Consider the following 14066-nt stretch of genomic DNA (forward strand, 5'->3'; position numbering starts at 1 on the left):
TGTCACTATTAAATTGTATAATTGTATAAATAAAGACTTCAGATGCAAAAGCCTCTAAGTGCCGTCTGAAATTTTCTTCTAAAATGAGCAATTTTATCAAGCTCGTATGTTTAGGTTCAGTAATTTCACTTTAATGGCAATTAATATGTAATTTTCATTGCCATTAAAGTGAAATAAATGAACATAAACATACAAGCTTGATAAAATTGCTCATTTTAGAAGAAATTTCAGATGGCACTTAGAGGCTTTTGCATCTGAAGTCTTCAAATATACATACATATATAAACACACACATACAAATGATCAAATCAACCAATATCATTTATCTAGCATTAACCGTTTCTTTATTTTAGCACCAGCTAGCTACAACTGTGTACATTCCAACACACACAAAACCGATTCATAAAAACAAATTGTTTTAAACCATGGGAGGAATTGCAGAAGGAAAAAAAAAAAAAAAGAAAAAAAAGAAAATCCCCATTTGGAACCCATCGCCGACTGACTGCCCAGGAGACTGCAGGAGTGGAATGAGTTGCCACAGTCATGCTGCACTGCTGCAGTGCTCTCTACAACTTTTCTCTAATAAAAGCAGAGGCGGAGAAACCCGCCGAGGGCCCCCGGCTCCACCGCCACTGCTGGGAAACTAATGCTCCCTTCTCATCTACGCCACTGATGGAGCTCAGGTGCACGGCATCAGCCCAAACGTACACAAGCCCCATTCCTTTATACTGACAGCAATTCCGCGATCGCATAATCTAAATGACTATTGTATAGCCCATATATATAGTCCTCGGCAAGTAGCACCTTGAAATGGAAGATAGGGACTAGCGGTTTCAGCGCCGTAGACTATAAATGGGGTTGAGTTGTAAGTCAACTTGTAGCCGTTCAGACGGGGCTTGTTGGTCGTTGACTGAAGCTGAATGCCAGACAAGATTGGAAAATGCTTTACTTGGCTTCGGCCACCCATTCCCATTCCTGCCGGACTGATTGCGAAACGCGAAAAAGGCATTGTCTGAAAATGTCTTTCTGACTGCGGTACTGGTGATTGTCGCTTGAGCCCAATTCCAGCACTGGGGGTATATTGATTTTGGCTGTATTGCCTGATGCAATGCAATACAGTTTTCAAAAGTGTGCCTCGATTCCAATTTTAGGGCTTGGACCGCTGCTTATATGGGCTATGTTTTACACTGCAGCTGGCGGGCCCGTCTCATCTCGGTAGAGACAGATGGTTCTCGCTCTTCTCTGATTGTCTGCTGTGGCCCACCATCAGTCAGACGCTCGCCCCCACCACCCACCGCCGAAAGTCCACTCTCCATCAGATGAAAGAGTTAAAGGGGAAGGAAGTGTCTAGCAAATAGAAAATCCTCCCATTTCACTGGAGGGTAGAATTCATTACCCTCCTGTCCATGCTCATTTGCAGAGGAATAAAATAATGGGTGTGGAGAAACAGGCCACAGCAGCATGGATTAAGCTGTTCATCACAACGCTCCGCACCTGCTGATGCAACCGAGAGTGATGTTGCATATCATTTTAAAAATGGACTTTCGCCTGACATTGTTTTGGAGACCACCTATTTGTAAAGGTCTGAGACGGAAGCCGTGGGAATTTCTGATTCGGCGGAGAGCGGCTAGCTTGAGAGATGTAATTACGTGAAGTTCACTAACATCCCGAGGGTGGTGTTGGTAATCAGTAAGCGAAAAAAAAAAAAAAACACACACACACACACACACACAAAAAGACCTTTTCTCGAGGCTAGCACTGCTGAATAGTGTAAGACAATAAACGGGTTTTGCGGTTGAAGATGCATTTACTTCTGTTCACCCAACAAAACAACTTCTCAGAGTGAGGATGAATGCTCGGTTTGGCAGTCTCATCCTCAGGGATTTTTCCACCTGAAGAGAAGCTAAATGGATTGCAACATGTGCCCTTTTGAGGGGCTGCCGCAAAAAGCAGCACTCTACATGCGGAAACGAAAACAGCAACTACATGTTACGTAAATGACTATATGCTTATAGTCATGCTTCGCATTTGCAGAGTGGCTTCACCGAGAACGCGAACCCTAGGGAAGAAGGTAAATCTCCACTATCGTCTCGAGCTATATTGTATCACACAAGTGTCTGGTTTTTGGCAGAGTTGTTTAACTGCAGATAGCACACAGTCTCTGTTTAGATGACATTTAGTTGCTAGCCTAGGCTATAGACCCTGCCATTATCTGCAACACAGCTAGCTGATGGCAGAGTAATTGAAAAAGTGGTTACTTTCGAGAAGAGACGTGTGCTGGCACTTAAACGAGAGGGCGGCTACCAGAGCCGGAACGATTGCTGGCCACTTGTGAACCTTGACCCTGAGCATTACGCTAGGTAACAAGCAAAGCACTAAGAAGTTTGTACACTGCCAAGACCAGAAATGTAGGCATTGTGTTGCATTAATGAAATTGGAGGCCTGTGTTAAATCGATTCATTTCAGACCTTTAAGGGACAGTTCACCAAAAAATGAAAACTCTCATCATTTACTCACCCTCAGATCATTCCAAACTGGTAAGACTTTTTTTTTTTCCTGCAGTGAAACACAAAAGATGTTGCTTTGAAAAATGCCTCCGTTTTTTTGTTTTTGTTTTTTTTCTTATCATACAATAAAAGTCAATGTCCAGTGTCATTTTGGACCACACTGACATTCATTGTATGGGCAAAAACAGCTGAAACACTCCTTAAAACATCTTCTTTTCCGTTTCACAGAACAAAAGTCATTCAGGAATTACATAAATTACTTTTAATTTTGGGGTCAACTGTCCCTTTAATGGAATTACAGCGCCACATTTTAGGCATCCAAAACGGTAGTTTAAGATGGACACTAGGAACAAGCGGAGCTCCATGGGGGTGGTTTTGAGGCCCAGGTTAATTGGCTCCCTGTTCCGAGTGGTCATTCCAATGATCGTGATCTCTTATTGATGGTTCGCACTTGGCTCAGGGGGGCCTTTTGTTCGCAACAATCTCAGCCACATAGATCCCGCACATTAATCTTTGTGTTCTTTTCGCCTCCAGACAACAATAGAGAGTAAGAAAAGTGTTGTTATGGGCGCTTCACTAGCTTTATTTTCCCTCTCCTCCAGTATTACGATGTGTGTGTGTGTGTGTCGCGCAGTGGCCGGGCGTAATGGAATGCGTTGCATGCCTGGTGAGAAATTACCGCTCTGAGCCCGACCACGCCAGCAGCTCTCTCTGCCTCACAGAGCCACTGGCCAGAGGTTTTCATTAAGCAATGCTTCAGATCTTCTATTCCTCATGATATTTCTGACATTTTACCACCATTTCTCTTCTCTTATTACCCAAAGGAAAACGGAAGAGGGAAAAAAAAAACGAGGTAGGGGTTATTAGGTGCTCCCTTTTTCCTCTGCTTCGTACAAGTACAACCAGGACCTGTGTTTGCATAAAACCTTATCAAATACGGCTGTCTTCTGTTTGATTCCTCTATTAGCACTGGGTATGGCTCAGATCAGACGGCGCTGGCCCACATGACCCAGTCAACATGCATGGAGAATGAATGAATTTTACTGACTAGAGCTGAATACAGGCATTTAGAGTAAATCAATACATAATTTCACAGACAGAATGCGATGAGATTAGGTTTATTATCTTTGTAATGAGCAATTTGGGGCTGAGTAAAACATTTTGGTGTGGTTCATATTGAATGCAGCAGAGATGGCAATACAGCTCACCATGCAATATTCATCTGAAGCATTTGTGGCAAGACGTACAAATTCACAAAAGAGGTCCTGAATTAAATATGCATTGTGAAGAGGAAAACAGCAACTAAACATTTTGGCAGTATCAGGGGTTCTAATTACGCAGGGGATCTCACGCTACAACGTTATGGAAATATTAGCGAACCAACTTATGTATTATGAATGGTGGCATCAGTATTCTCAGTTTAATTTTTTTGGCCGTTTTCCAAAAAGTTGAATATAGCATGTCAAATCATTCAGTCTTGTATTATTATCATTAAATGCATAAATCTTAAGCCTTGTCCAATAATATTAATTAGGTGATGTATAATTTGCCCATAGTCAAACTGTAACTGTAATCAATAACCAATTTTTTTAAAAGCAGTGGGCTCTAGTCTTATTATTAGAGGTGTAAATATTTGTTTTAACAAACAATTTGATCCAATCCAGTGCAATGCGATTATTTTAGAATGAACCATACAATCAGTTTAAAAATTTATGTATTAATTAAAAAGAATTAATGTACATTATTGATTTAATATTTAAAAAAAGGATAATATCATTAACAAACAGATGTTAAAGGGTTAGTTCACCCAAAAATGAAAATGATCCCATGATTTACTCATCCTAAAGCCATCCTATGTGTATATGACTATCTTCTTTCAGACGAACACAATCTGAGACATATTTAAAAATATCCTTGCTCTTCCAAGCTTTATAATGGCAGTGAATGGGGGACACACAGCTACAGGGGGTAATAAAGGCCTTCTGAAGTGAAAAAACAAAATCCATATTTAAAAACTATATTAACTAGTACGTATCGATTTGCGATGGAAGAGTAACCCCTGACCCGACGCATGACGTAATGACGAACGCAGAAACGTAGAGGATCAGAGGAAATCAAAACACCGGTCACGAATTACAAGTCTAAAACAAAAAATTTTAAAGAGAATTGTCAGAGGATTTCAATATAAGAGAAGAGGAGCTTGAGTTTATTGCACCGCCCTATTTGTTAAAATCGCGAAAAGCTTACAACACTCCTACATCCCACGTCATACATTGCATCAGGGGTTACTCTTGTGGCGCAAGTCGACTTGCACAGTATGTGTACGGTCATCTGCCGGAAGATAGTAATTTTAGATGAAGTTTTAAATATGGATATTTTTCTTACAAAAACCCATCGCTTTGCTTCAGAAGGCCTTTATTTTGAAGCCACTTTTTTAACTTCAAAATCGGCCCGTTGTTCACTGCCATTATATAGCTTGGAAGAGCCAAGATTTTTTTAAATATATCTCGGATTGTGTTCGTCTGAAAGAAGATAGCCATATACACCTTGGATGGCTTGAGGGTGAGTAAATTATGGGATAATTTTCATTTTTGGGTGAACTATCCATTTTAATGAGATGTTTAATATGCAATAGATTTGCATTTAATCAGGAAACAAAATTACAATTAAAAACGAAGACTGCCATGTATAGGGGAATAATGCCCACCTTCAAAACAAGCAATGAACAATTAAATATTAATTGAAAATTTCAATATTCCAATAAAAGCAAATTGAAGAAGAAAATAACAAAACTTACAAATTGATGCAATACATGATGTCGCTCTCAGGCCTCTGAAACACATTGGGTATTATTAAAACCATCATAATTGTTTATTAAATCAACAATTTTTTACACCCCTGTTTACAGATGCATGCATCTGCTTAAACAATGACCAATGCAACCATTTGCAAACATTCTTGGTCATTTTACACAGTCAGCTAGAGTTGTCAAAAGTACCGACTTTTGAAAGTAGGGCTGCACGATATATCGCATGAGATTGTCACACGCATTTTGTCAGTAAAGCCGGTTCCCTGATTACCGCTAAATCGCCATCACCTGCTTTCAAATGGAGCGCCATTTAATAGACAGAGCCGTAGTTCACTGACAAGCTATGCAATATCACGTTCATTATCGAAGGCGATTCATCTGCGATATGAACACGATATTGCGTGGCTTGTCAGTGATCTACGGCTCTGTCTATTAAATGCCGCTCCATTTGAAAGCAGGTGATGGCGATTTAGCTGTAATCAGGGAACCGGATTTACTGACGAAATGCGCGTGACAATCTCATGCGATATAACGTGCAGCCCTATTTGAAAGCATTTTGAAAGCGTTTGAAAGCAGGCGATAGACGGCTGCTTTAAAATGCTTCCATGTGTATCTGTGCGAGCACTCGGTGAAGAGTGTCACTGGTGACTATTTACAACATTTTTGAAGTGTTGATCATTGTAGCCAATCACAGATATTTTCGATGAGCCGTGAACGCAACGGCCATCCAGAGGTGTTTACGAATCCGCTCAACAGCGCTCAAAGCGTCACATTTTAAATTGTCAGTACAGACGTGGTACCAAAGTCGGTACTTCTGACAACTCTACAGTCAGCTACAATTTCTTCCATCACATTGCAAATCAAGTAAAATTAAACTGTTAAAAAATAATGCTTATTGCCCAAAAAGTAGGTGGGAAGTTGGGAACAAAGAAATTTCTAAAAGTGGTTATAATGGATGCTAAACCCCTGATTTCAAGTAAAGCACTAAATAGCAAAGCACTGATACTCCAGGAAGGTAAGGTCAAAACCGCCACAGACACACTCTGCTGCTGAAAATAACTGGTGTGAAAGGTATGATCATTCCAGAGGTTGGTATGTGATGTGAATTTGTCTTAACCTCATGTCTCACTTTCAGAGGCGAGTGAGCTGAATAGCGTGTGTGCCCGCAGCTCGGGTTGGAGCCGAGGACCTGCCTCAGACGAGAGCTCCTCTCACAGGCCTCTTGCACAGAGTTGCAGCTCCTGCATTATGTATAGATGGAGTGGATTTATGGCCTAAATGTGCATTTGTGGGTGTAAAGGGAGGATAGCGCAGGCTAAAAGCAGCCAAAGAGCAGAGCACATCGAGAGCACGTTTTATTCGAACTAGAGCAAGTTCACACTGACACGGTCACAAGTAAATAATTTCTACATATCTAATTACTGAAATTATCTGCCTATGAAGATAGCATGCTAATGCTTATGTAACCTCATAAGTATGTGCATACACCTTATAACCAAATTTAGAAATATCAACAGTATGTAAATTATAAATCAACTCACAAGGTGATTTCAATAGTTTGATGTTAGCATGTTGCTAAGCTAAAAATACAATCATCTAAGAACAAAAATACATGCCACACTCAAATATTGTGTAACAATCACTTTCTAATGGCACTAAACTTTTTTTAATCAATATTTTTCACAACAGAATTAAATACACATTTATTTATCAGCCACATTTATTTTTCTTTTCACTGAGCTCATCACAGTGCATTCTGGGATAGTCTGCTCCACAAATGATAAATCTGACAGTGCCTTTTGATTTGGACAAAAGTTAGGTAGAATTATTAAAATACCTAACATTTGGAAAAGCATTCATGTCTGTAATGTTAATATTATGCTTTAAAATGAGCAGCTCACTAATGTTCCATAAAAGTCTCTGTCCCAGTAAAAGTATCTTGAAACCCCTTAACTATCAGTGTCCCGCTAGCCTTTTTTTTCCTATCACATATTTTGTTAATCATAAATTCAGTCTCATTTGAAAGCTTACACCCTCAGTATTCATTCTTTGAAAATAATTTTGAAATCTGCTGACATTGTGTTACCATGGAAATGGTACTTAAATTCCTTTTAGCAGGCTCCTCCCACCTAGTGGGCGGTGTCATGTTTCATATTACAAAATTTACTTCACTATTTAATAATCAAAACTTTTTGTAATCTTGACAAAACATACATCGTTGGAAAGGTCTGAGACTCAATGTTCCATATTTAGTGATTGTATTGTGACAGAAATGTATTCATTTTTGACAGGAGAATGCATAAAAAAATTCAATGGAATGTGGGTGTCACCCGGTGGCTATTTTTGGTACAGCACCTAAACAAAATCTCAGGGGAACTTTAATTTTTGTGATATCAACTCCAAATTTGGAAGACAGCTTGGTTGATTGTATAGCTTGTTTAGAGTAAAATTATTTTGTAAAATATATCTTTTACAAAGTAAAAATTGTTTAGTAGAATTAGGGCTGGATGATTAATCGAAAAGTAATTGAAACAGAACCTCTAAACGACGTAATTTTCCCATGTCGGTTATTTCGTTATTTCCCTTAAAAACATACTACCGCGTGTGTAGTCATGTGACTCCACCCCGTCCAGTCAGCGGCATGAAAGTAACACAGAGGCGAATTCAAATGGCGAGTCAACACACGCATACAGCGCGCGAGGAGAGCCCGGAAGTGAGATCACTTTTGCTCGCGTCCTCACGGAAGTTTGTCAATATTGTGTGTTTTAAGGCTTGCCAGTTTCACACTGATGCATTGTGGCGCACAAACACCCACACAGACAGTAGCTGCACATCACATGAAGATGCACAGAGAGGAGCACATAAACTCGTCAAGGCTGTCCTGCGATTTCTCACTATAGTAGCTTAGAAACTCAAAACGTTATAGCATATATATTCTGCTTTTGAAGTAACTGCTTACAACCCACAGCTTCACATTTAATAGATAGACAGTATGACTAATTCACACTCAATCGCTCTCATTAATGCATTCAAATAAATGTACTGATACTGTGCTAATTTATATGAAATCAGAAATCTTTATTAATTTTCATTAAAATCATTAAGCATAGGTAAATGTAGAGTGCATTTGCTTTACAGTAAATTTAAACTCCCATAACTTTTTTACACTTTAATTTTTCAAAGTGCTTCATCTTCATCAGTAATCTGCTGAGTGTCTTCATTAAAAAGAGGCCAATCTGTATTCCAAAGCATTCATGAATTACAACCATTTAAGTTTGGAAAGTTTGCATTTTCAAAAAGGGGGATGAGAGTTAAGGGGTTAGATTTAATCATTTAAAAATTAAACTGACAGGATTTTAAAAAAAAAGAAAAGAAAAAAAGCAAACACACTAGTCAATGTTTAAAAAAGTAGACTGACACTAAACAAGCCACATGCAGTCCAACAAAAATATAACTCAGCTCCGTAACATCTTATACAAGTAACAATTTCATCCCGTGTTTGCAAACATTAATTTCCCTGCTTTATAAATTAACTGCACCATATGACGTAAATACAGGCTTTCCCTAAAGAGAGAGCAGAATCCACAAGGCAAGACCTCGCCGGATCAAAAGCACACAAACAGAGCGAACGCGTTCTTCTGACAAGATTTTTTGCTGCAGAGAGCTTATAGGTTTTATCATTCATCTGTTCTTGTCGGTTTCGCCACAGTGCTGGCTCCCTCTCTGTCCTCATGCAGAGAGCTGCAGGAGCCACTCTCAAATTTATCCTATAGTGCCATCTGATGGTGTACAGAGCTACGAAGAGTCATGCTGATAGTGAAGCTCTCTGCCGCTGAGCAGACTGCTAAAAACAGCCTCTCTCTCTCTCGCTTTCTTTTTCTCGGCTAACTACCAAGACTTCCTCTATTCTAATGGACTGTGCTCCATTAGCATAATCCCTTTTGGCATCTGTAGAGAAGCAGCTATAGAAATGCATAAAAGACTGTAAATAAATAACTGGGCTGCCCTCTTTTCCTTTACCCAGAGTGGCACTGACACCATCAGGATTCACTCCGTACCACCTTGAAGTCGAGCTCTCGACTTCAAAGACAACAGTGTCGCTCGACTTGCTCCCTCTCTTTCTTCAGCACTTGCTTTCTCTCAAACACACTCTGCTCATCAACCGGCGCTCCTGATAGATTCTCTTTCTCAACACACACACACACACACAGAGAGAAGGGGGGGCTCTTGGTAAAATAAAGGCAGTTTAACAATTCTCCCAGGTCTGCTCTGATGTCTCGCTGACACTTCAAATGGGCCTCTTTCATCTCCTTCCGCAGTACTTATCCTGCATCATCCCTTCTTCATCCCCTCTCTCCACTTAATCCACCTGTTGTGAAGAACTTCCTCACATCATTTGCTTATCTGCCGGGGTTCTGCAACATCTTATCACAGTCTGAGAGTGCGTGTGAAGCTAATGGTTGTTTAAGAACTGCGCACAACTCCACCTGAGGACTCCACGATTCAAATACTCTATAGTTTTGAATGATGTCTATTTTATCTTTTAAACTAAGAAATGAACAATTTATTAAAGCCATCAACCTATCTACTAGGCTGACCGACATCACGATGGAGAGACACCATCGTGATGCCACGCCCCCGCCCCGCTCCGCCCCTTTTATTCCCCTTATGTGCAACCTATTGGAAAGCCTGGATGAGTCATTAGTTGGGAAATAAAATAACCCTTTCGCACATAAGTTTAAAATATTCTGGCTGACCCCTCAGCGTGAGTTTTTTGCCACTTTATTGTTTCCATGGTGACGCGTCATTGCTTGTCATGTCACACACTGCAGCGCTGTATGACTGATGATCTGCTTTTATTTCAGTTTTCCTTTTTTATTCAAAATATTCACTAATTTGTTAACTATAACATGAAATATCTGATATTCCGATTGTCAAATATGTGAAAGTGGATGTGTTTTGCTGTTTAAACAACTTTATAATGATTGCGTTAGTTGAGCTATACACGTTATGGGCGTCGCCATGTTAGTTTGTGCCGCAGGTTCTGTTGGATTCACAACATCTTATATGTATTTAAACATCCGAAACCTAAAATAAACATTATGTGGTTGAAAACACTGCATATTTGTGATATATGAAAAGTGCTGCGCGCGTCCATCTCTGGTTTAGCGCCAGCCAAAGCACACACATTTGAATTTGGCAATTGATCATGTGATGCACTGCACTGAACGTTCTAATCACACCGGCGTGATCGTACGCGTCAAAGGGATAAATAAAGTAATAAAGTAAAATAATGAATAATAATTATATAATAACGAAAAATTAAAATACACCCCCCCCCACCCCCGACAATATCATCGTCCATCACGATGTTTTACTGTAAACATCGTCAACCCAACCCTACTATCTATCTATCTTGATGTAAAGCAAACATCAATCAAATTCAGTGAGCAATTTATGAAATTTTATTAAACAAATGGGTTCACATGCCACAAATGAATGAATCGAATGAATTAACTTAATTCATCTATCCATCCATCCATCCATCTATCAATTTATCCATTATCCTATCAATTAATATATCTTTTAACTTCAAGTTAGAAATCAATGAAATTTTGAAATCCATGTTTAATCATATGAATGATTCAAATCTATCTATCTATTCATCTATATTGATGTAAAGCGAACATCAGATCAAATTCAGCGAGCAATTTATGACATTTTTATTAAACAAATGGGTTCACATGCCACAAATGAATAAAGAGTCAGATGTGCACTTTGGATACAAAAACCAGAAGCACTGGTTATTTGCAGAAACATCCTTTCATTTTTTTTTGTTATTTTGTTTTTTTCTTTCCACAAACAAACCATGCAGGTCAAGTACAGATCACAGTAGCAGCGTTACCCTTCGGTGCAACCCACACTATGTAGATATCACAAACAGCAAGAGAGTAGACTGCAGTGTTTTGAAACCCTATACCCTGTAACTGATATTCTAAGCACATTCAACACCATGTGAAAGTGACTGGCTTATCCACTCGCTATTGATTAATGTAATGGATGCCAGTGTCGGAGGTCAACAGCTGAATCCTTTTAAACATGAACTACATGAAAGTGTTTTAAAATGGTGTTCAAAACACACACACATACACACACACAAAAAAGAAAAAGAAAATAAAACCATGTTTGAATCTAAAAATGGCACAAATTGCTTCATGTTATCAGTATCCCACTCACTCAGGTCCTTGTGTTCTGATCCAGTCATGTTTGCAGGTCAGTATGGTCAACGGACACCATGCAGGCTCCAAGGCCGCATTTTCAGAGAAACATATTGCCTCGTGTCTTATTGATCTGCAGGATATGAAATATGGAGCTCCAAGCTACATCAGCATAATCACTTTTCATGCAGTTCCCCCTAGTGCCTCTCAACCAGCAATAAGATGAATCTGTCAGAGGTGCGGTGTGCTCCCAAAATGCCCACATGCCCCAGGTCTTTAAAGCTCTGTGCTATGGAATTTGCCAGCTATTTCATTTTGTGTGTGTGTTTTGTGTGTGTGTGTGTGTGTGTATGTATCATGCTTCCATATCATTTCACCTCTGTTGTCATTTAAACGTGTACCCTGATATATTGAATAGCATTGCTGGCATCACCTCACCACAGTATAGGCAATAACAATGGAGCAGCTTATCTACATTGACAAAGGATAACCTGAGTGTCAAAACTGGGCCTTTATCATTTAATTACCTTTGTAACAACATTAATTAGATAATTAATTAATTACGGAGACTCCCACTAATTGTCTTAACATTTATAATACAGTGTTGGATAGGGCAAACATGCTGGTACATGACCTTGAAAACAATGACTGTATCTGTCAAGCACTGTCAATACAACGGCTGACATCCATGTTGCTTTGAGAAGGAATCTGTTTTTCTCAACACTGGAAGACACAAACAAGGACATTTATGCAAAACTGAAAATGCCATTTACTCACTCTCATGTCACGTTCCAAACCCATTTGGCTTTCTTTCTTCAGTAGAATATGTATAGTAGAAGATGACAAAGCTGCTCTTTTCAATATAATTAAAGTGAACGGGGAATGGATTGGTCAGGCTCCATAAAGAATAAAAAAAGCACATAAAAGTATCATAGAACAAGATTGAGCAACTATATTCAGTCTTCTGATGCACCTAAATACAGTAGCTTTGTGTGAGATTAATGTGTTATGCAATGAAAATTTTGAACAATACCCATTCAACATCATTTGTGTATGTGTGTGTGTTTTCAACAAAAATTCAGACTAGTTTGGAACAACATGAGGGTGAGTAAATGATGACAGACATTGAATGCTTAGGTGAACTGTCCCTTAAAGTACACTATAGACAATATGTAGAGTCCCTAGAATTTGTCTGCATTTCGTTCCCTGATATTGTTCACCGAAGCATAGCCATTCACCAAGTGTTGACTTTTAGTAAAAAAAGGTGGCATTTCGGCAGCTTGCTTTCCACTCAATCTCTCTTGTCAGTTTAAAGACGAATTAAATCTCTGTGGACTAAACAGTTAACCAGTCAACACTGTCAATATTGGCATGTCTTCACATCACATTTGATCCCGAGCTGAGCTCGGAGACTCACAGCTCTCCATCACGTTTACGCCATCTTGGCTGAGAAGAAGATTTTCTGCACCAATAACTATCTCTCAATTTACATCCCCTCATCTCTTCCAAGTAAATCCTGTCAGGATTCAAGAGCGCTCGCTCCTTTATTGCCTTGGAGATAGTAACGCAATTTAACACCACCACTACCACCACAGAAAATGAAAATAATAAAATCCACAGCAGAGGTTTCTACAGCACACACACACAGAACGAGGAATTCAATCTGGATCTGTGACTGCGGCGTTTTCGATACATAAGATGCAAAGTCTTACAGACATTATTTCCATTACTACATAATATAAACCCAACAACAATTTTTACGGCTTCTCATTCACTTTTCTATTTCCCAGGCTACAGTTGCGCTTAGGCAAGGTTTCAACAAATTTCTGCCAAACACTCTTCCCTGTCAGGCTTTGGGAGGTCTACAGTCTATCAAGCACCTCCAGTCCTCCTGGTTTTTAATCCACAGCGGCAAGCCGCGGAGATTAAAGCAAATGAACACACAAAGGTACAGCATCCATCTTTTCCTCGCAGTGCTGACGTCCTTATTTAAGCAGCTGCTACTCTCAGCTTTCGGTTCCTGAAAGAGGCAGGTGGGCATTAGTCAACCGGAATATCTTTCTCACGCTGGCAAAGGACTGCTGTGGGTTTTTAAAAAAACAAATTTCTGAAGATATTTTTTAGTGCACAAATAAATAGATAAATTAAGAGAACACATGAGCGATTTATAATAGCGTAGCTGCATTCCTGCAACTGTTATTCTCCTGCTGAAATCCAGCAAGGACCTTTCTGACCCCAGCGCTACTAATGAACACACGTTTGTAAGCGATGTTATTGCAAACAGCTCGGGCAGCAAGAGCTCGGCATGCTGTCTGAGCATGCTGGAATATCAATTGTTGCCACATTACACACCACGCCATTAACATCCTGACATGCTTTCCACTTCAAGTCAGCAAGCAGTAATTTCACCGCATTTTACCGCTCTGTCCTTGCGATTCGAATCAGCTTAAACACTATGCAAATACAGGAGAGGGCAGCTTTGATGCTCTCCGTGCCCACAATTCCAATGCTGGAATCAAATACGTGGTTGGA

The 14066-nt window shown here is 39.6% G+C and overlaps 1 protein-coding gene across 3 annotated transcripts in view; it reads right to left on the reverse strand.

The window, feature by feature from the left end:
• Positions 1-14066, reverse strand: part of rbfox1 (RNA binding fox-1 homolog 1) — a 333513-nt gene that overhangs the window by 254926 nt on the left and 64521 nt on the right. The gene's annotated exons all lie outside the window — the stretch shown is intronic.

The sequence above is a fragment of the Megalobrama amblycephala genome, linkage group LG1 (genome assembly GCF_018812025.1).
Source record: "Megalobrama amblycephala isolate DHTTF-2021 linkage group LG1, ASM1881202v1, whole genome shotgun sequence".
Classification (NCBI taxonomy): Eukaryota; Metazoa; Chordata; class Actinopteri; order Cypriniformes; family Xenocyprididae; genus Megalobrama; species Megalobrama amblycephala.